This window comes from Mesoplodon mirus (assembly GCF_964341445.2).
Source record: "Mesoplodon mirus genome assembly, chromosome: 5".
NCBI lineage: Eukaryota > Metazoa > Chordata > Mammalia > Artiodactyla > Ziphiidae > Mesoplodon > Mesoplodon mirus.
The window spans coordinates 2,209,576-2,232,126 of NC_138980.1; the positions used below are offsets into that span (position 1 = coordinate 2,209,576).

Consider the following 22,551-nt stretch of genomic DNA (forward strand, 5'->3'; position numbering starts at 1 on the left):
CTGGTTTCTCTGACTTATGTCAGCTAGTTCATATGCTTGTCACTGAAGGCCAGGCCCAGCATTGGATGAAAACCGATAACTGGGAAAACCTTGAAAAGTCTCTACTATTATAACCAGGAGATCAGCCTGCTAACTTATTATATGATTAGGTTCAGGCAATCACTACGCAACTTCATTGGACAATTCCTCGGGCTTTTCCAAAGCTTGTTGATTGGGACAAAAGTCAGACTTGCACACAAAAATCTGAAGAACATGTTCATGACTATTATAATTGACTTCAGATTATTTTTAAAGAAAATTCTGGTCTTCCTTCAGATATTGATTCCATCAAGGTAGCTTTTAACTCTATGTTTATTAATGGACTGAATCAGGGCCTTAACTTTCTAGTAAAAAGGACCAGGATGGAATGGGAAACTGTGTCTACTCCACATTTAGTTAATCTGGCAGACAAACTTTCTAAATGAGTCACCTAAAAGGAAGACTGCTAAAATGCTTAATCTTCAACTCCAGCAAATGAGGGCCCCTAAGGGAAACCAAAACTCTTCTTGTTTCTGCTTTTATTGCAAAGCAATGATATTGGAAAAGAGATTGTTACAAATTTAAGTGCTTTAGGCACCTGCAGCCCTTTGACCGACTTTTCCAATGTCTGTCCAGTTCTCAATGACGAGGCTCGAAGGAACAACAGAGGCTCTTCCCAATATTCCCTCTTCATCAGCTTGGAGAAACACTTCTCCAGATTAGGGATGGGTCTCTTCCAGTACTAACTGACAAGAGGGACACACTCTGTCTACCAAAACGTTTAAATAGTGGGGATCTCTAACGAACCTCCACAGGTTCCTGTTTCTGAACCTATTCCCTTTTCCTTAGGCCCTCTGAGAGATCCACGCCCTTTTCTCTTTACTTCCTCTGCCCTTATCCATTTATTAGGCCAAGATTTCTTAAAGAAGTATTATGCTGGAATTTTCTCCAAAAAAGAGTAAATAATTCTCGAATTTGACAATAGTCATCAAAGTAACCAATCAGGTGAATTAAATGACCTTTTGACACCTTTTATTTGCTCTGTCTCTGGTAGCAGAGCTGATTCTGGAAACACTGATAATTTGTCCATATTGAATTAGCTACCATCCTCCTTGGGGCAAAATCTCCAACTGATTTTGGCAAAATTCACATGTACCTCTCATCAAGGTTCAAATATATCCTTCAAAGCCTCTTCCCAGAATGTATATATATATATAGTAATATAAGTAAAGAAGCCCTTTAAGGCACAAAGCCCATAATAGAAGATTACAAAGTTCAAGATCTTATTATCCCTTGTACTAGCCCCTGTAGCATTCCCATTTTATCAGTGATAAAACCTAAGGGCCAAGGGTGGAGGTTTGTCCAGGACCCCAAGCAATAAACAACATTGTTATCCCTCGACACCCTGTTGTTCCTAACCCTTGTACTAACATCCATTCCCACCAGAATTGATTTGTGCGGTGCATTCTTCAGACTCCAGTTGATAGAGCTAGCCGATACCTTTTGCCCTCACTTGGGAAGAAAAACAATTCACCTGGACAGTACTGCCTCAGGGTTTTGCTGGGAGTTTCAGAAATCCTGAAGGCTGATATGGATGACATTAGGTTCCCTAGAGGCTCTACTCTGTTGCAGTATGTGGATTATTTGCTTCTTTGCTCCTCTTCTCAAGCCTCCTCACAGGAAGGCACCTTCCACTTGCTAAAACTTTTAGCCTTAAAGGGATATAAGGTCACTAAAGAAAAACTGCAGTTTGACCAAACCCAGGTTTGATATTTAGGGCATCTGATATCAGAACAAGGGTTATATCTAGATCCAGATATGCTTCATTGTGACCTAAGTTTCCCAAAACCCAAGAATAAGTGCCAACTGCAAGGTTTTCTTAGGTTAGTCAGTTATTGGTGAAATTGGATTCTAAATTTATCTCTTATGGCCAAATCTCTGTATTTTTTGTTTTTTACTAAAGAATAACAACCCAACCCAATTTTATGGGAAGAATTGAATAATATAACTTTTAAGGCCTTAAAGGAGAGTGTGATGAACCCACCTGCCCTTGGGCATCATAATTATCAGATTCCATTTTTCTTTTTTGTATGTGAAAAGAAAGGGAATGCCCTTGGGGTACTCACCCAAAAACAAGGGAACCACCATCAACCCACAGAGTATTATAACCAGAAGCTGGGCCATGTGGCATGTGGATAACCCACTTTGCCTTAGGGCCATTACTGCCACTGTCTTTTTGGTGAAGGTCACCGAGAAAATCACTGTGGGATCTTCTTTAACTATTTTTGTACCTCGTACAGTAGAAGCTTTCCTGAATTTTCATCCCACCCAATATTTCTCAGCCAGCTGCCTCGCCTCCTGTGAAGTCCTAACTGTTCCTCATGCAATGCTTTTGCATTGTGGTAACTTTAACCCTGTTACTCTTCTTCAACTGCTTAATGCTGATGGACCACCTCCTGACTCCTTGTGATGAAGCTCCTCTGCATAATGCTGAGTCTCATGGTTCACTGATGGTTCTTATTTAAAAGGTAACAATGGTCACCACAGAGCATTGAGTAGAGTTCCCTGTGCTATACAGTAGGTTCTCATTAGTTATCTATTTTATACATAGTAGTGTATATATGCCAATCCCAATCTCCCAGTTCACCCCCCCTTCTCCCCTTGGTATACATAAGTTTGCTTTCTACATCTGTGTCTCTATTTCTGCTTTGCAAATAAGTTCACCTGTACCATTTTTCTAGATTCCACGTATAAGCAATATTATACGATATTTGCTTTTCTCTTTCTGATTTACTTCATTCTGTATGACAGTCTCTAGGTCCATCCGCATCTCTGCAAATGGCACAATTTCTTTCCTTTTTATGGCTGAGTAATATTCCATTGTATATATGTACCACATCTTCTTTATCCATTCCTCTGGACATTTAGGTTGCTTCCATGTCCTGGCTATTGTAAATAGTGCTGCAATGAACATTGGGGTACATGTCTCTTTTTGAATTATGGTTTTCTCCTGGAATATGTCCTGGAGTGAGATTGAAGGAAATTCAGAAAAGAGGGGATATATGTTTATGTATAGCTGATTCACTTTGCTGTACAGCAGAAACTAACACAACATTGTAAAACAACTATACACCAATAAAAATTAATTAAAAAATAAATTTTAAAAAATGAGGTTTCATATCACCTTAGAAGTAATATCACCATATTATAATCCAGATAGTCATCATATTTATGTATTTTTCTTTGACCTTTCTAGGGATAATCACATAATTCAGGATTAAAATGTAGCAGCTTTTTATAAGAAAATAAATAAAAGGTAACAATGGTAAATATTGTGCTGGGAATGCTATTGCGACCACTTTTGATGTTGCTGAGGCAGCATCTTTACCTGTGGCTACCTCAGCCCGACACATTCTTACATAGGCTTACCCTTTAGCCAAGGACAAAACCGACAATATTTATGTTGATAGTAAATATGCTTTCAGATAGCCCACAATTTTAGGATGTGGTGTAAGCAATGTGTCTTCCTTACTTCCAGCCGAAATAAAGTTTAAGATGACCCCTATGCTCAGGAATTACTGGATACGATATTTTACCTGATGCTTTAGCTACTATTAAGATTCTGGGGCACCCTATACTTGACTTTATGGAAGCTAAGGGAAATCACCTTGCTGACCTTTCTGCAAGGAATTCTGCCCTTAAAGGAACCAACAGCAGCCAAACCTCTGTCGTGGTCCAAAGGAATATTTCCCCCAAAGGATAACTTAGAAAAACTGGCTAGAGAAGCCCAACAACTGGCCTCAGAAAAGGAAAAATAAGATCGGAAATCCAAGAATTGTTGGTTCCATAAAAAGAGAAAGCTCTGGTTCAGACCAAATAATTTGGTTCAGACCACATAACAGCCCAGTCCTACTGGAGACTCTAAAATTCCCACTCTTCACCACTGTACATGCCTTAATCCAGTGGTCTACTGAAAAAAGATAGCCTTCATGAATCAATATTGATGGGGAAACATTAACAAGGCTACAAAAAGTTCCTACCTCACTTGCCCTGCTGCTCCAAATCACAACCCAAGGAGGCCTACTTGTACTGCTCCTGGACATTTTAAACTGCCTAATGGACCATGTGAGTTCTGGCCAATGGATTTCATACAACTTTCTCTGTCTAGTGGATATAAATATGTTTTAGTCATGGTATGCATGTTTTCACACTGGACTGAAGCTTTCCCTTGCAGACAGGCTACTCCCTCTTTTGCAGCTAAAGCCCTTTTGGAAACAATTATCCCTATCTGCAGAATTCCTCTTGAACTCATCATGATCAAGGAACCCATTTTATTGGTCAGGTACTTCAACACGTCTCTACGGGTTGGCTGGTTTTACGACTCTTTTACTGCACTTACCACCCTCAATGCTCTGGTGAGTCGAACGTACTAACGGCACTATTTACACCCAATTGGCAAACGTCATAGAGACTTTCCAAACGTCTTGACCAAAAGCAGGTCAGAACTCATGAACTCTCACCCGCTGAGACAGTCAGAGGATGCCCAATGTACTCACCTCCTGTCTCTGTTTACCCACTACTGATAAAAGGAGAGATACTCCAATGTTGCAGAGATCGAATTGCTTCTATTTAAAATTACCATGCTTTGGTAAAACAATCTTTTCACAGTGCACTCTCAAGAAATGAAGACCTTAAGCATCATACCTTGAAACCTGGATACTTTGTCTATTGGAAAAGATACCTCCAGAAAGACTCTCTTCAACCTCACTAAAAAGTGTCCATCCAATACTTCTAACCAACTGTTGTGCCACCAAGCTCCAGGGAATAATCCTTTGGATTCACATGACACACCTAACGAAAGCACCAAACTCTGACTGGACCTGCACATCATCCGGTGACCTGAAAGCAAAGATTTCCTAGAATTAAAGCAGATGACATCTGATGAGACAACTTTCCTAAGATATCCAGACCAAGCCTTGATATGATCTTGATAACATATGGACTTTAGATAAAAAGTGCCTGAGAGTTCTCCCTCCTACCCCTCCTTGTTACACAAATGTAACCTCAATAGGTTTCCAATCTGTGTACTTACCCTCTGACATAGGACACTACACCCAGGAAAGGTCCTTCTTGGCTCTGAGAGAAAAAAAGCTGCTGAAACTGGAAAACCTGACTCTTGATCTGCAATGCTTTCAGAGATCAAAAAGGGAGAAATGTAAAAAACTAATAAACAGAAACCTCAATTTAATAGAGTTGGGACACTAGAAAGGGGAGCTCTCACTCCCTGTGTCAATAACACAGCCCAACGGGAAGAAGAAAGACTCCTCTTTTTTTCTGGCAAGGACTCAGCCAATGAAAAGCCATAGACTCCTTGTTTACTGTAGCCCTCCCAACTTTCTTTTCCCCTCTATAAAAGAGTTCTCCTTTCCTTGCTGTGCAAGAGCTTGAACATGGCTCGCCATGGTGGCTGACCCTGAATTTCAATTCTCTGCTGATCCCGAATAAACCCATATTCGCTGGAGAAATAGCTGGCAGTCGATTTGTTTTAGGTCAGCAGGACTCAAGCCAAAAGCCAGTGGCCCCAGAAGCTAGGCCACGAGAAGGGGGCTCTCCAAATAGCTCTCTTGTTGGAATGGGCCACATCCAGGGCTCCTCTTCCTGGGAGTCCCTGCCTGCCCTCTGTAGCGGGTTGAGAATAAAGGTCCAGGAGGGCAGGGTTGAGGAGACAGGAGCATGCTGCTCCGCCTGCTCTCAAGGCTGGAATGTGGAATGAGAGAAGGATCAGGTTTCCTCATTTGCTTGACAAGTTCACTTAACCAGTGGGATCTGAGCCCTGTTCTAATGGGAACCAGCTGTGGGAGGGGGAAGCTGTGTCTGGAAGGAGCACAGGCCACGTACTCCCTGCTCAAGTCATCTCCCAGGGAAGACTTGGTATAACCCTTCTTTTGCAGCTGGGGAAACTGAGGCCCAGGGAGGTGGGTCACAATAGACCCATGTCCAGGGCTTCTCCACACAGACTGCAGCTGGCGATCCTTGAGCCAGTCCTCCAGATGGCTTCTCCTTGAGGTCACTGCCCAGGGGGACTGTCCTCAGGCCCAGGCAAAGCTCCCCAACAGGGTTGGCCCGGCTCCTGGTCTGTGTGCCTCCCACCCAGCCCTCCTTGACCAGAACCTGCCTGTCTGGTTTCCATGCTCCCCAAGGTGAGACTTGCATGTTCTGGCTTGCTCTTGTTTGCTTTGCTTCCCTTTAGTATCCTCACAGCTTCCCCTCAGGTTAGGGCACTCAGGAGTGAGGAGCGTTTCTTCCCACACCAGGTCTTGGGGGCACAAAGGCTTTGTACATTGGGAATAATTCACAGGTCCGTCAGCTTAGGGTTGTTTCTGGGAAGGGTAATAGCCATGGTGTGGGGAGTGTAACCCCAGCAGCCTGCCACTGGCAGTAGGAGAATCCAGGCTTATCCCAGCTGCCTGATCTTACCCCACCACATGATCTTCAGCCCTAGACATCCTCAAATTCAGCTCTTACTACCTCTTACTAACTATGTATCAGTTGGTTTTTGCTGCATAACAGACCATTCCTAAACTTGATGGCTTAGGACAACAGATATGTCTCATTTCTCATGATTCTATGGGCTTCCCAGGTGGCTGGCTGGAGCTGAGTGTTATGATGTCTTCATATAAGTGTCTGGAGGGCCACAGGGGTCAGAGGCTGGATGGCACTGGAGTTACAGCTCATTGGGGCTTCCAGTTTGGCTGAGCCCTCCTGGAAAGGGCTAGGGACAGGGGTGGGGAACTGCAGTGGGGTGAGAGGTAGAGTGAGGATGCCCATGGCCTGGTTTAGGCCTGGCAGAGGCTCCCAGGCAGGAGGCAGGTGGGAGCTACTTGGCCCAGACCCTGGGTCTAGGCTCTGAGCAGAGGGACATGGATCAGACCTATGTCAGGCCTGAGGATAAATGATGACCACACCTGGGGCTGATGCCTGGACCCAGGACCCCATGCCACTCGCAGTCACTCAGGACCTATTGCAGGGCCAGGTCTCTCCTTCCTGGCCTCCTAAGTATGTCCTGGGTCTGTCTGGCATGGAGTTCATGGGGGCGAAGAGTGGGTAGAGAACACTGAGGGCATGAACCAAGGTGTGGGTGGGCTGGTCCCCGGGCAGGAGCCCAGTATTGTTCCTGATATTTTCCTGCTATGCTGGCCTCAGATAGTGACTCCAGGGGATCAGAGGCAGCCTGGTCTGAGCCCATCTTGCAGCTCATCCACCCCACTGACCCTGACTAAGGCCCACGAGGCCCGACATGTGGGGCGGGGAATCCTCAGAATTGATCCTGGGAGAGGTTGCCCAGCAGAAAGCCCCCACAAGTGCAGGTTCCCAGGGATAGCCTGAGTCCTCCCACCCAGGGGCATCATCCATGCCAGCTGGAGGCCAGTGTGGCTCTGCAGAAACAGGCCCGTGAAGTGGAAAGTGCAGTCAGGAGGGTCTGTGGGGCCACAGTGGACTCCTGGGTCAACATGAACAGAGGAAGAGCCATATCTCAAGGGTGGGAAGTACTAGTAGTGGACACCCTGGGGTGGAAGGAGCAGGTCTATGGAGGACACGTGGGTGGGGCAGGAGGGAACATGGAGGATGGAAGGAGTAGGCCTGTGGGGGACAGTCGGAGGTACAGAGGGGGACATGAGGGTAGAAGGAGCAGGTATGTGGGAGGACAGCCCCAGGAGCACAGAAGGAGACATGAAGGATGCAGGAGGGGACTTGGGATGGTGGGGAGGAATAGGCCTGTGGGGAACAGTTAGTGGGAAGGGAAAGAGAAGACATGAAGGATGGAAAAGCAGGCCTGTGGGAAGGACAGTGAGGAGCTGCAGTAGGGGACATGGGGGATGGCAGGAGCAGCCTTTACATGGGGACCCACACTCACAAACAACAGTGAATTCCTATGGTTTCCATGAGCTGTGTCAGGGGTCAGCAAACTTTTTCTCTGAAGGGCCAGAGGCCTGGGCCCTACAGTCACATCCCTTACCTCTGTGATTGTCTCAGAAAAGCAGCCAGGATGACCCATAAATGATTGAGCATGACTAGGTTTCAATAAGACCTTATTCATGCACACTGAAATTTGAATTTCATATAATTTTCACATCATGATATATTTTACTTTTTTTTTCATTCATTTGAAAACATAAAATCACTCTTAGATGGCAAGCAATCCCAAAGCAGGTGTAAACCAGAGTGTTAACTTGAGCTAGAATGGCAAAGATTTTAAGAATAATAACATGAAAATACAATAATATGCAATACTCAGCTGGCTGTGGAGATGGGCAACTGTGTGCACTGCTGGTAAATTCTGTCAAGCAGCCCAGATTCTCCTAGGAAACTCCTTGGCAGTGTATTGGTGGGAGTTTAAGCTAGTACAGTCTTTTCAGGGGAATTTGACAGTGCCCACCAACTTTTAAATATGCTGACCTTCCAACCAGCAATTGCATTTAAAAGAAAATCCATCCCACAGGAATACATGTTGAGAGTGCAAGAATGTGGCATTATCTGTAAGACTGGAAAACTGTGATTTTTACTAGGGGGTTATTGAGATAGTTAGCATCTGTGAAAGGATGTGCTGGTTACATGGAACATACTTCTGTATGTTAAGTGGGTTCACATCCATTTCCACCTGTGTCTACACATTATCCCCTAGTGATGGGTGTGAGGGTTGGGGCCTCTCCCTGGTCTCAGAGGAGCTGGGACAGTCTTCGTTGAGAGGCAGTGGAGCTGGAGCAGCAGAGGGGAGGGGGCCTCACCCGTGGCCGCCCTAGCTGGGGCGGGAGGCGGATTAGAGAACATTCCGCGGATGCCGCTGCCGGGCCTTCCTCGCCTGCCTGGCGGCAGCCTTTTGAGGCCTCTGGCTGACCCGTCTCCTGGCTCCTCCTCGGAAGGCAGCCCGAAGTTCCTGTCAACGTGCACCTGGCCAGGCCCCTCCTCATGATGCGATGCTCATCTCTGAACGCCTTAGGGGAGGAACGCTGCCAGGTGAGGGAACCCTGCCAGGTGAGGGGTCGGAGGAGGGAGGGGGAGGAACCTCTTCGGGTCACGGGAGGCTGGATAGCATATATCTGTGCGGCCCCTGGGGACAGTGGTCACTGACAGCTCCCTGAACAGCTGTTGGGTGTCCTGGGTGAGGGCACAGGCCAGCACAGCGCGCAGAACTCAACCTTAAGGCCCTAGCAAGAGCAACAGCCTCTCGGGTCCCTCTGCCAGCCCCCAAAGTAGGAGATGCCCTTGCAATCACACTGTGGTCGTGGTTTATTTTTCATCACTGCAGCTCAGGTCCCGACCCCCAGGGCTCATGGAAGCTCCGAACACTGGCGGTGAAAGTACCAGGAAGAGGTCAGCGTGGCCAGTCACCAGCCCTCACTATCCCACCATCAGACGCTTTTCTGACTGTAGGAATCTGCCTCCCGTTTTCCCAAGTTCAAAGGCAGATGGCTGATCTGGGTGTGTCTGTCCCTGCTGCTTCTGGCTCCCAGGTCTTGTCGCATTAACCGGGCAGGCAGGGGCTCTGCTCTGTGCTGTCCATTGCTCTGCTCTGATTGAAGGCCCCTGACCCACGGAAGTGCTGCAGGAGCCCTCTGACTGGGGCCCCAGCAGCAGACTTGATTTAGGTGCTGGGCTGGTTGGAGCAGCTCTGGCTCAGCTGGTCGCCAGTACATCGTGCTCTGTACTGACTCAGCTCCTGGCTGACCCACATTTAGGGCCTCTGAGCTCTCAGAGCTTCTCAGCAGATTCTCCCATAACCTCTGTGCTAACCTAAAGTTCAGAGTGCAGGCCTCCACAGTCCTGCTCACACATGGTCCCCTCACCAATAAAAGGATATTTATGAGGTGTCCCCACATGGCAGGTACAAGGAGGACCTACCAGTCTGTGAGCTTGGGTGGCCTGCACTTCTCCCACCTCTTACCTTAGCTCTGAGTTTGAGCCTAATAAAAGCCCTTGCTGCCTCCCAGGCAAGTTCAGAGCTCCCTGCCACCCCCAGACCTGTGCTAGGACTCCCTGCCTCTCCCAAGCTATCCTAGAACTCTCGGCCTCAATCAGGCCAAAAGGTGGAAACAACCTAAGTGCCCATCAATGGATGAATGGATAAACAAAATGTGATATATCCATACAATGGAATATTTTTCAGCCTTAAATAGAGGTAAAATTCTGATACATGCTACAGCGTGGAAAGTCCTTGAAAACATTACGCTAAATGAAATAAGCCAGACAAAAAGGACAAATATTGTATTATCCCACTTACATGAAGTTTCTAGAAGAGGCAAATTCATAGACATGAAAGGAGAAGAGAGGTTACCAGGGATTGGAAGGAGGAGGGTAACAGGAAATAATTTAATGTGTACACAGTTTCTATTTGGTGTGATGGAAAAGTTTTGGAAATAAATGGTCGTGATAGTTGCGCAGCATTATGAATGTGCAACTTAATGCCACTGAATTGTACACTCATAAATTGTTAAAATGATAAATATTACGTTATGTATATTTTATTATAATAAGAAGACATATGATAAGAAAATTCACTAAAACGTTATTTGTAGTAGCGAAATATTAAACTAAATATCAATCAATAAACTATGAAAAAACATGCAGTGGGACATTGAACATTAAAGAGGAAGGAAAGCTAAAAACATTTGCCATCTCTGATGACATTTATGGCTCAACATTCTTTATACCCCAACATGTCATGATTTCTGTTATTATTGGCACTTCAGTCCTAATAATAATTTTTTCCAATTTTATGGATTAATTTAGCTCTTGAAATTAAGCACAAGTTTTTACACACACTTCAGGTTAATCTTTTCCCTCTATATGTTTATGAACCAAAAACAAAGTCAAAACTCATTTTATGTATTGTTTGCACACATGTAGGTAACATGCAGGTTTGGGTAATGGCATGACGGATTATTTTTTACTCTGAAGTCCAACCAAATCCTATTATAATCTCATGAATAGTATGAGCTTTAACTTACGCCACTTTATGAGCTTTAAATATTTTGGAAATTTTAAAATTACCCTTTTTACTTACTTTTTTACTTTCTTGCTTTCTGATAATATAGGCATTTTAAAAGTGCTTCTTTGGGAAAGATATTTGTTTCTTTTCTTAACTTTTTATTGTGAAATGATTATAGATTTATAGGAAGCTTCAGTTATAGTACAAAGTGACCCAGGTAACTTTCATCCAAGACTGACATCTTTTACAAGTGTATCATAATGTCAAAACCAGAAAATTGACATTGATATAATACAGGGAACTAGACTACAGACCTTAGTCAATTTTCACCTTTTTAAAAACCTACGTTCATGTGTGTGTGCATGCATGTGTCCATGTGTCTAGTTCCTTGCAATTGGATCTCATTAATAACCACCATCAAGGTACAGAACTGCTCCGTCACCACAGAGGAGCTCTAATACTGCCCCTTTAGACTTACACCGCCCTGAAAATCCACTTCTCCATAAAGCAACATCAAAAGTTGTCAAAACCAACTTTCTCAGTACTCTGGAAACTAATCAAAAGTTTGCCACAACCCAAGGAGCATTTAATAAAGAAAAATATATAAAAAGGGTTATATACCATGACGAGGTGTGATTTATATCACATTTAAGAAAACATTGGCTAACCCAAAGTCATGAAGATTTACTCTTATGTTCTAATCTAAAAGTTTTAGCTCTTACGTTTAGGTTTTTATGATCATTTTGAGCTAATTTTTATGTGTAATATCCTTATGCCAACACCACACTGTCTTTGTGTAATTTTGCAGCTTTAAAATCAGGAAGTATGAGTCTTCCAACTTTGGGGTTTTTTTTTTTTTCAAAATTGTTTTGGCAATTCTGAATCCTTGAATTTTCATATAAATTTTAGGATCAGTTTGTTGAATTATGAAAAAAATAGGCAGCTGGAATTTTGATAGGAATTTTATTGACTCTGTAGATCAATCTGGGGAATATTGCCATCTTAACAATATTAAGTCTTCTGATCCATGAACATTGAATGTCTTTCTGTTTATTTAGATATTCTTTAAACTCTTTCTAGAAGGCTTTATGGTTTTCAGTGTACATAGCTTCCACTTCTTCTATTTAAGTATTTTATTCTTTTTGATGCTATTGTAAATGGAATTGTTTTATTGATTTCATTTCAATTGTTCAGTACTTCTTATTTTCCAATCTAGATACTTTTTTTCTTTTCTTGTCTAATTTCCTTGGCTCCAGCAAAATGCTGAATAGAAGTGGTGAGAACAGACATCTTTGTCTTGTTCCTCATCTTATGGAGAAAGCATCCAGTCATTCACCATTAAGTATGATGTTAGCTGTGGAGGTTTTGCAGACACTCTTGATCACAGTAAGGAAGTCCTTTATATTCCCAGTTTGTTGAGTGTTTTATTGTGAAAGGGTGTTGAATTTTTTCAAATGCTTTTTCTGCATCTATTGAGATTATCAATAGATAATGTAGATACGTAGACTTTGTTCTTAATCTATTTATGTGGTTTATTACATTAATTGATTTTGGGGTGTTAATCCAACCTTGCATTTCTGGCATAAATCCCACTTAGTCATGGTGTATAATTCCTTTCATTTGTTGGTAGATTCAGTTTGATAGTATTTTACTGAGAATATTTATGTCTACATTATATGAGATAATAGTCTGTAGTTTTCTTGTGATGGTGTTGTTCGTCTTTGGATCAGGGAAACACTGGCCTCAGAGAATGAGTTGAGAAGTGTTCCCTCCTCTTCTATTTTTGGAGAAGTTTGTGAATGAATGACATTAATTCTTTAAATTATTGGTAGAATTCACCATTGAAGTCATCTAGTCCAAGGCTTTTCTTTGTGGAAAGTCTTAAAAATTACTAATCTAATCTTTGTAATAGCTCTATTCAGATACTCTCTTTCTACTTGAGTCTAGGTTGTTTGTGCCTTTTTAGGAACTTCTCCATTTCATCTAAATTATCTCATTTGTTGGCATACAGTTGTTCATAGTATTCCCTCATAAAACTTTTTGTTTGTTTGTTTTTGGTAAATCATTCCTGATTATAGTAATTTGAGTCCTTTTTTTTTCATTGTCAGTCTAATTAAGATGTTGATCAATTTTGTTTCTCTTTACAAAGAAAAATTTGGGGTTTTGTTGATTTTCTCTATTTTGTATTCTATTTTTTTATTTCATTGATTCACTCTAATATTTATCAACTCCTTCCTTTTCTTTGCTTTGGGTTTAGTTCCTGCTCCTTCTTATTACTTAAGGTCATTATTGATTTGAGAACTTTCTTTTTTTCATGTAGGCATTTGAAGTTATAAAGTTACTCTTAAGACTTGCTTTAGGTACATCTGATGTTTTGATGTGTTATGATGCTGTGCTTTATTTTCATTTATCTAATAGTATTTTCTAACTTACCTTGTCTTTGACCCATTGGTTATTTAGAGGTGTGTTATTTACTTCCCATATATTCATGAATTTCTCAAATTTTATTCTATTATTCATTTCAGACAATTCCATTTTGGCTAAAGGACATAAGTGGTATGATTTTAATCCTTTAAATTTATTGAGGTTATTTTTTTTGACCTCGCATGCAGTCTATTCTAAAGAACATCCCATGTGTTCCAGAGAAGAATTCGTATCTTGCTGCTGTTGGGTTAAGCATTCCATAGATCTGAGGTATAGTTGGTTTATGGTATTGTTCCAGTATTGTTCATCATTGTTTATCTTCAACTTTTGTTTTATCTATTATTGAAATGTGTTGTTAAAGTATTCATTTTGCCATTGTTTAATTGTCTATTTCTCCCTTCAATTCTGTCAATTCTTGCTGCATGAATTTTGGACTCTGTTTTAGATGCATATATGTTTATAATTATGGTATCTTCATGATGAGTTGACCCTTTTATAATTTTTTATATCTTTATTGGAGTATAATTGATTTACAATGTTGTGTTAGTTTCTGCTGTACAACAAAGTGGATCAGCTATATGTACACATATATCCTCATATGCCTTCGCTCTTGAGTCTCCCTCCCACCCTCCCTATCCCACCCCCCTAGGTAATCACAAAGCATTGAGCTGACCTCCCTGTGCTCTGCAGCAGCTTCCCACTAGCCGTCCATTTTACATTTGGTAGTGTGTTTATGTCAGTGCTACTCTCTCACTATGTCCCAGCTTCCCCTTCCCCCACTGTGTCCTCAAGTCCGTTCTCTACATCTGCGACTTTATTCCTGCTCTGCCACTAGGTTCATCAGTACCATTTTTTTAGATTCCATATATATGTGTTAGCATACGGTATTTGTTTTTCTCTTTCTGACTTACTTCACTCTGTATGACAGACTCTAGGTCTATCCACCTCATTACAAATAACTCAATTTCGTTCCTTTTTATGGCTGAGTAATATTCCATTGTATATATGTGCCACATCTTCTTTATCCATTCATCTGTTGATGGACACTTAGGTTGCTTCCATGTCCTGGCTATTTTGTAAGTAGAGCTGCAATGAACATTGTGGTACATGTATCTTTTTTTTTTTAACATCTTTATTGGAGTATAATTGCTTTACAATGGTGTGTTATTTTGTGCTTTATAACAAAGGGACTCAGCTATACATATACATATATCCCCATATCTCCTCCCTCTTGCCTCTCCCTCCCACCCTCCCTATCCCACCCCTTAAGGTGGTCACAAAGCAGCGAGCTGATCTCCCTGTGCTATGTGGCTGCTTCCCACTAGCTATCTATTTTACATTTGGTAGTGTATATATGTCCATGCCACTCCCTGATTTCGTCCTAGCTTACCCTTCCCCCTCCCTGTGTCATCAAGTCCATTCTCTACATCTGCATCTTTATTTCTGTCCTGCCCCTAGGCTCTTCAGACGATTTTCTTTTTTTTTAGGTTCCATATATATGTGTTAGCATATGGTATTTGTTTTTCTCTTTCTGACTTACTTCACTCTGTATGACAGACTCTAGGTCCATCCACCTAACTACAAATAACTCAATTTCGTTTCTTTATATGGCTGAGTAATATTCCATTGTATATATGTGCCACATCTTCTTTATCCATTCATCTGTTGATGGACACTTAGGTTGCTTCTATGTCCTGGCTATTGTAAATAGAGCTGCAATGAACATTGTGGTACATGACTCTTTTTGAATTATTGTTTTCTCAGGGTATATGTCCAGTAGTGGGATTGCTGAGTCATCTGGTAGTTCTATTTTTAGTTTTTTAAGGAACCTCCATACTGTTCTCCATAGTGGCTGTATCAATTTACATTCCCACCAACAGTGCAAGAGGGTTCCCTTTACTCCACACCCTCTCCAGCATTTATTGTTTGTAGATTTTTTGATGATGGCCATTCTGACAGGTGTGAGATGATATCTCATTGTAGTTTTGATTTGCACTTCTCTAATGTTTAATGATGTTGAGCATTCTTTCATGTGTTTGTTGGCAATCTGTATATCTTCTTTGGAGAAATGTCTCTTTAGGTCTTCTGCCCATTTTTGGATTGGTTTTTTTCTTTTTTTGATATTGAGGTGCTTGTAAATTTTGGAGATTAAACCTTTGTCAGTTGCTTCATTTGCAAATATTTTATCCCATTCTGAGGGTTGTTTTTTTGTCTTATTTATAGTTTCCTTTGCTGTGCAAAAGCTTTTAAGTTTCATAAGGTCCCATTTGTTTATTTTTTATTTTATTTCCATTATTCTAGGAGGTGGTTCAAAAAGGATCTTGCTGTGATTTATGTCATAGAGTGTTCTGCCTATATTTTCCTGTAAGAGTTTGATCGTGTCTGGCCTTACATTTAGGTCTTTGATCCATTTTGAGTTTATTTTTGTGTATGATGTTAGGAAGTATTCTAATTTCATTCTTTTACATGTAGCTGTACAGTTTCCCCAGCATCACTTATTGAAGAGTCTATCTTTTCTTCATTGTATATTCTTGTCTCCTTTGTCAAAAATAAGGTGACCATATGTGTGTGGGTTTATCTCTGGGCTTTCTATCCTGTTCCATTGATCTATATTTCTCTTTTTGTACCAGTACCATACTGTCTTGATTACTGTAGCTTTGTAGTATAGTCTGAAGTCAGGGAGCCTGATTCCTCCAGCTCCCTTTTTCTTTCTCAAGATTGCTTTGGCTATTCGAGGTCTTTTGTGTTTCCATACAAATTTTAAAATTGTTTGTTCTAGTTCTGTGAAAAATGCCATTGGTAATTTGATAGGGATTGCATTGACTCTGTAGATTGCTTTGGGTAGTATAGTCATTTTCACAGTGTTGATTCTTCCAATCCAAGAACATGGTATATCTTTCCATCTGTTTGTACTTCTATAATTTTTAAATGTCCTTCTTTATCTCTAGTAATATTTTTGTTTTAACATCCAATTTGTCTGGTATTGGTATAGCTACTCCAGTTCTTCTGTGGTTTTCATGGTATATTTTTTTACATCCTTTTTCTTTTGGCCTATTTGTATCTTTGTGTCATTTGTGGACAACAAATAGTAGGATCTTTGTTTTATTTTGTTTTATCCAGTCTCATTTTCTACATTTTGATTGGATATTTTAATCCATTCATAGTTAATGTTATTCTTGCATACATGTCTACCTTTTGCTTTTTGTTTTCTATATGTCTCATACCTATTTTGTTCTTCTGTTTCCGCTTACTGCTTTCTCTTGCATTATTTTAACATTTTCTGGTGTAACATTTTAATTAATTTAATAATATTTAACTGTATTTTTTGTGTGATTTTCTTAGTGATTGCTAAGGCTTACAATACAGCCATACCTTGAAGATATTGCAGATTTGGTTCTACACCACTGCAATTAAACAAATATTGCAATAAAGGAAGTCACATAAAATTTTTTTGTTTCCTAGTGTGTATGAAAGGTATATTTACACTATACTGTAGTCTGTTAAGTGTGCAATAGCATTATGTCTAAAAATACAATGTACAGACCTTAATTTAAAAATATTTTATTGCTAAAACATAATAAGCATCACCTGAGCCTTCAGCAAGTCATAATCTTTTTGCTGGTGAAGGGGTTGAAATATTGCAAAAATTACCATGACATAGAGACATGAAATGAGCAAATGCTGCTGGAAAAATGGCACCAAAAGGTTTGCTTGATACAGGGTGGCTGCAAACCTTCAATTTGTAAAAAGTGCAGTATCTGCAAAACATAATAAAGTGAAGCACAGTAAAATGAGATATGCCTGTATAAATCTTAACTTATCAAAATTGACTCCAGATTTATATTAACTTAAATCAAGGATATGTAGAAACTTTACTCCTTTATAGTTTTACTTTTCCCCCTTTTGTTGTATTACTATACATATTTTACATATATGTGTGTGTGTGTTACAAACCCAATAATACATTGCTATAATTATTAATTTACCTAATTTTATGTCTCTTTAAAGAATCCGAGGGAAGAAAGAAGAACAAGCATACAGTTATAGAGTTTATGTTAACTTTCTCATTTGCCATCTCTATCTTTATGTCTTCCTGTGAATTTGTGTTGCCATCTAATGTGATTTCCTTACCCAACCACCACCTTTGTGCTCTTATTATCATTATCAAATGTATTACATTTCTATGTTAATGACCCCAAAATACAATTATATACATATAGCTTTATGAAATTTCTCTTAAAATAAGTTAAAGGAAGGGAAGAGAGGGTATATACATTATACTGTTTTTTGTAATTACCTATATAATTACCTTTACCAGAGCTCTTCATTTTTTCATGTGGATTCAAATTGCCATCTGTGGTCACTTGCTTCCAGCCCAAAGAATTTCTTTAATAAATCTTGTGAAGCAAGTCTGCAAGCAGCAAATTCTCTTATCTGGGAATGTTTTTACTATGCCTTCATTTTTTGAAGATAGTTTTACTATATAAGATTCTTAGTTGATGTGTTTTGCTTTCAGTATTTTGAATATGTTATCCACTGCCATCTGGTTACCATTGTTTCTGATGAGAAGTCTGTTGTTAATATTTTGGAGCTCCCTTTTGATGATTCATTTTTCTTTTTCTGGTTTCAAGATTTTTCTCTTTGTCTTTGTCTTTCAATATTTCGACTATGATGTGTCTGGGTGTGTATCTCTTTGCATTTCTTCTACTTGAAGTTCTTGAGCTTCTTGGATGTTGTGTTAGCTTCCTATTGCTGCTGTAACAAATTACCACAGATTTAGGGCTTAAAACAACACAAATTTATTCTCTTATTGTTCTGGATGTCAGAAGTCTGAAATGAGTCTTACAGGGCTAAAATCAAGATACCAGCAGGGCTAGTTCCTTCTGGAGGCTCCTGGGAAGAATCTGTTCCCTGTCTCCTCTAACTTCTGGAGGCTACATATATTCCCTGGTTTATGGCCACAGTAATCCAATCTCTTGCTATTGTCATATCTCCTACTACTCACTCTGACTCTCCTGCCTCCCTCTTATAAAGACCCTTGTCATTACATTGGGCCCACCCAAATAATCCAGGATAAATCTCCCTTTCTCAAGATCTTTAATTTAATCATTTCTGCAAAGTCTCTTTGCCATACAAGATAATGTTCTCTGAGAATTAGGGTGAGGACATATTTGGGGAGGCCATTCTTCAGCTTACAAGTGATGTGTCAGTTACTATTTTTCACCTAATGTGGAAAATGTTCATCAATGATTTCTTCTAACATTTGTTCTGTTCCTTCCTCCTTACCTACTGGTATCCATGTTATGCATATGTTGCCCTTAATGGTGTCTAACATTTCTTGGAGGCTCTGTAAGTTTTTCTTCACTCTTTTTTCTTTATTCCTTCAGATTGCACATCTCTCTTCAAGACTGATGATTATTCTTCTACTTCAAATCTACTGTTGACTTCTCTAGTAAATTTTTCTTTTTGATTATTGTTCCTTTTAGCTCCATAACTTTATTTGATTCTTTTTCATGATTTTTATCTCTATTGATATTATCTGTTTGGCCAGAAATTGTCATCAGTTCTTTGAACATATATTAGCTGCCTTGACATCTTTGTTTACCAGAATGTTAGTGGCATAAATATACAGGCCCTTTCACCGGCAGTTTCTATCACCTGTTTCTTTTTCTTGTGTATCAGTCACACTTTACTGTATATTTATATAGATTTTGTTAAAACAGGACATTTCAGATAATATATTGTAGTTACTTTGAATACTGACCCCCCCCCCCCCGAAATGGGGCTTGTTGTACTGTTTGCTTGTTCACTTGTTTAGAGACCTGGCTGGTCTAGTTCAGTGAAATCTATTTCCCCTGCAATGTAGCCCCTGGTGTTGCTCCATGGAGTTAAGAGTCTTGGGAATGTGTGCAGTCTCCCTGTCCACCAGGATGACTGTGGTTTTAGCTGGCTCCCTTTGTCTCTGTCTCCAGTCTCCCCATCAAGTTTTTGGCTGGTCTGCCTCTACTGGTATCACACCCAGCTGTTAGCCTCCACTAACTGCTAGATGACCCCTCCAATGTTTATAACAACCCTGTGACATAAATTGCCCCACAGTCTGATCCAGTTAAAGTCAAGCTCCTTGGTAGGGGCAAGGGTGTTGCCAGTCTTTGAGGCTTGCTCCACCCATCCCCTAGGAAGAACTTTTGTGCTATGGAATAGGAGTTGTGTGTAGGGGTGGTGCACAGGAGCAGGTATTGCTTTCCAGTTCCTGACACTGCCCACTATGGAGCTTCCACAGCTCAGAGCCAGGGAGGAGGGGATCTGCATATGTTCACTGGCTGTTGAATCTACCCAGAATAGTTCTTCTGCCCCAAGAAGCTGGTGGAGATGGGAGTTGCAACTCTGCTGCTAAGACCACCAAAATAGCTTCCCCAGTACACAAAGCTGTTTTGGAAAGAGTTTCTGCACTCTTCACCAGGCACCCACTCAGATCAACCCTACATGGTGGAAAGTGAGGGTGGGAAGATGGATGTTGCCTGGCTGCCACCACCCACTCAAGATAAGCCTTCTGTAGCATTGAGCAATGGAAGATAACATCTGCTGATGTTCACTGGCTGCCAGACCCATCCTGAATAGTTCTTCTATACTGTGGAACTTGAAGAGATGGGAAATGCAACCTGGCTGCCTACCAAACTGAAACAGCAAGACAGAGATGTGAGGGAATGGATGCAGTCCCTAGCTCGAATGCCGATCTCCCATTTACTGAGTTTCCATAGATTTTTTTTTTTTTTTTTTTTTTTTTTTTTTTTTCCGTACGCGGGCCTCTCACTGTTGTGGCCTCTCCCGTTGCGGAGCACAGGCTCCGGATGCGCAGGCTCAGCGGCCATGGCTCACGGGCCCAGCCGCTCCGCGGCATATGGGATCCTCCCAGACCGGGGCACGAACCCGTATCCCCTGCATCAGCAGGCGGACTCTCAACCACTGCGCCACCAGGGAGGCCCTTCCATAGATTTTTTAAAATAAATATTTCTCAATTTGTTGTAATCCCTTTGATCAATATCTAGTCTTTAAATGTTTATATCTGCAAATTTTGGCCAGGCTAATAGATGTCTCTCCAGGGGAGAGGTTTCCTTAGGCTCCTCACACCACCATTCTGGAAATCTTACCACATTCTTTTTATTGCTGAGTAGTATTCTTTTGTATGGATGTACTAGAATTTGTACAATCATTCACCCATTGAAGGACATTTAGATTATTTCCAGTTTTTTGCTATTATGAGTAAAGCTGCTATAGACATTCACATATAGAGTTTTGTGTGAACAAAAATGCTCATTTCTCTGGAATACATGTGCAAGAGTGCAATTTCTTGCCTGTATGGTAAGTGCCTGTTTAATTTGGGAAGAAACTGCCAAACTATTTGCCAGAGAGCCTGTGCCATTTTACATTCTCACCAGCAATCTTTGAGAGGCCTAGATTCTCAATATCCTCACCAACATTTGGTATTGTCACTATTTTTTTAAATTTTACCTGTTATATTAAGTGTGTAGTGATGTCTTATTCCCCTAATAGCTAATGATGTTGAACATCTTTTCATTTGCTATTTACCATCAATTTTACCATCCCTTTGATAAAATGTCTATTCATGTCTTTTGCCCATTTATAATCAGATTGTTTGTTTACTGTTGAGTTTTGAGAGTTCTTCATATAGTCTAGGTGTGAGTCTTGTGTCAGATATATAATTTGTAAATGTTTTCTCCAAGTCTTTATCTTGTCTCTTTATCCTCTTGGCATGGTATATCATAGAGCAAAAGCTTTTAATTTTGATTATGTATAATTTATTAATTTTAACTTTTATGGATCATACTTTTGGTATCTCATCTACGAACTGTTCACCTAGCTTTAGGCCCTGGAGATTTTTCTCCTAAATTTTTTTAGCTTTTAAAATTTATTCATAAACCCATGGTCAATTTTGAAATAATTTTTTATGAAGTATAGAGTTTGGTTTACATTTTTTTTACCTTATGTATGTCTAATTGCTCCAGCATCATTCGTTGAAAGACTATACTTACCCATATTTAATTTGTCAGAAATTAGTTGGGCTTATTTCATTGGTATATTTCTGTTTGTCTATTTTATTCTAGTGATCTATGTGTCTTCCCTCCACTAATATCACACTGTCTTGATTATTGCAGATATTGTAGTAAGCCTTAACATTGGATAGAGTAATTCCTCTCACTTTATTCTTCTTTAAAATTTTTTTTTAGGTATGCAAAAGAGCCATTGCCTTTCCATATAAATTTTAGAAGAAGTTTATTTAGGTCTACAAAAATATTTTTTCTGGTATTTTGATAGGAATGGTGTTAAATCTATAAATCATGTCCAAAATAATCCCTGGGGCTTAGGTTTTATGGATTTTACTCCCATGATTATTTATGTTATATGGCACGGTTGACCTTAAGATAGGAAGATTATCCTGAGTCTGACCTAATCACATGAACCCTTGAAAAGCAGAGAGCTTTTCCCAGCTGATAGCAGAAGGAAAAGTCAGAGAGATGCAAAACACAAGAAGGATTTGATGCACTGCAGCTGACTTGAAGATGGAGGAGCCATATGATGAGGAATGTCGGTGACCTCTAGGAGCTGGAAGTAGCCCCTGGTCGACAGCCAGCAAGTAAACAAGGACCTCAGTTATACAGATTCAAGAAATTGAATACTGCTAACAAGAATAAGCTTGAAAGTGAATTTTTGCCCAGAGCCTCCACATGAGAACTCAGTCTGGCTGACAAGTTGATTTTGGCTTTGTGCAGAGAATTCAGCCATAGCATTCTGAACTTCTGACCTAGTGAGACTGAGAAAATGTATATATGCTTTTATTTAAGCTGGTAGGTTTGTGATAATTTGTTATGCACCAATAGAAAACTAATGCAGATTTTGGTACCAAGCATGAGCTGGTGCCTTAATAAGTACCTAAATGTGGGGTGGGTTTGAAATCTGGCAGTGGGTGGTGGCTGGAAATATTTTGTAGAGTATAATGGGAAAAGACTAGATTGTATAGAAGAAAAATATAGGAGCAAAGTGGATGTTGAGAATGCTGCAGGTGACTGGAAGAAGGAGGATCCTTGTTATGTAGTGGAAGAATG

The 22,551-nt window shown here is 40.5% G+C and overlaps 1 protein-coding gene across 1 annotated transcript in view; it reads left to right on the forward strand.

Moving 5' to 3' along the window:
• Positions 1–4,733, forward strand: part of SNAP47 (synaptosome associated protein 47) — a 96,257-nt gene extending 91,524 nt beyond the window's left edge. Inside the window, exon 7 of the transcript XR_014294100.1 lies at positions 4,687–4,733. The gene's annotated coding sequence lies outside the window, so the exon portion shown is untranslated. The remainder of the gene's footprint in view (positions 1–4,686) is intronic.
• The last annotated feature ends 17,818 nt before the right edge of the window (positions 4,734–22,551 follow it).